The sequence below is a fragment of the Propithecus coquereli genome, unplaced genomic scaffold, assembly GCF_000956105.1.
Source record: "Propithecus coquereli isolate 6110/MARCELLA unplaced genomic scaffold, Pcoq_1.0 Scaffold587, whole genome shotgun sequence".
In the NCBI taxonomy this organism is placed as follows: domain Eukaryota; kingdom Metazoa; phylum Chordata; class Mammalia; order Primates; family Indriidae; genus Propithecus; species Propithecus coquereli.
In genome coordinates this window covers 563581-564085 of record NW_012151807.1, presented here as the reverse complement: position 1 = coordinate 564085, position 505 = coordinate 563581, and positions in this window count along the sequence as shown.

Sequence of the window (505 nt, the reverse complement as noted above, 5' to 3'; positions counted from 1 at the left end):
CTGGAAGAGCCCCCAAATTGTTACCGAACCCCCAGTGGGGTTCAATGTTGCCCGCCGCACAGAAAGCCAATTACTGAGACAAGGAGGATTGTCAGGAGGAAAGGATTTATTTCTTGCATGTCTCAACAGGAAGGGATGTCTCAACAGGGAGGGGAGGTATGAACTGCCTCAAATCCGCCTCCCTGACCAACAGGGTCAGGGTTTTTTTCTGCAGGTGAAATTAATAATGCATGAGGGGTGTGAGCATCATTGTGTGTTTGGGGTGGAGTGCAGGGCACACAAGTGCAGTGAGAAATCATGCTAGTACATATATCCCATAATCAAAAAATGGCGGACAAGTCCCTGCCAGCGTGGAGATGTGGCAAGTGGATAGTGAAGAAAACATTTCAGGCAGAGGAGATATACTAGATCAAAGAGTCCCTAAAGAGTTGTATTTCAAGGAGGCCACTGTGGCTAGAATGAGTGAGAAAGGGGGAAAGTTGTCGGAAAGGAAGTCAGGTAATGG